Raw genomic sequence first — 839 nt, forward strand, 5'->3', positions numbered from 1 at the left:
TCAAAAGCCGGGGCCCGCCAGAGGATATGAGGAGTCTGGCGGGCCAAATAAATTCAATTAAATCTCCTCGACTGTTGCTGCCAGCCACTCTTTTCTGTAATAACCAGAGTCTCTCCTTCTCCGCCTTCATCGACTCAGGCTGTGAGCGAAATCTTATCGACTCTGACCTCGTCCAGCAGCTCCAGATTAAAACCGTTCCCCTGACTCAGCCTCTCTGTGTGTCCGCCATAGACGGCAAGAAACTCCATCGAGCCTCTCGAGCTACTATTGTCAGGTAACCACCGAGAAACAATCACCTTCTTTGTTTTTCCCTCTGCATGTTCTCCCCTGGTCCTCGGATTCGAGTGGTTGGAGAAGCATAACCCTCACATTAATTGGACCAAACGTCTCCTGGAATCATGGTCTACCTCGTGCCACGAAACATGCCTTCGCTCTGCTGCCCCTATGGTGGGGTCTCCTAGCGGTGGGGGGGAGATGGACTCTCCTGACCTATCTTCAGTTCCCTCTGAATACCACGACTTAGCCCCCGTCTTCAGTAAGGTCAGTGCGACGTCCCTACCTCCACATAGACCATATGATTGTGCCATAGAGCTTTTACCCGGTGCTCCTCTTCCAAGCAGCAGACTATATAACATTTCCAAACCAGAAAGAGAGACTATGGAGAAATACATCAATGAATCATTGGCAGCTGGAATAATCCGTCCTTCATCCTCTCCTCTGGGCGCCGGTTTTTTCTTCGTGGGCAAGAAGGATGGTTCTCTGAGGCCATACATTGACTATCGAGGTTTGAACCAAATAACTATTAAAAACAAATACCCACTGCCTCTTCTCGCCTCAGC

The sequence above is a fragment of the Cyprinodon variegatus genome, unplaced genomic scaffold (assembly GCF_000732505.1).
Source record: "Cyprinodon variegatus isolate N-32 unplaced genomic scaffold, C_variegatus-1.0 Scaffold1255, whole genome shotgun sequence".
NCBI lineage: Eukaryota > Metazoa > Chordata > Actinopteri > Cyprinodontiformes > Cyprinodontidae > Cyprinodon > Cyprinodon variegatus.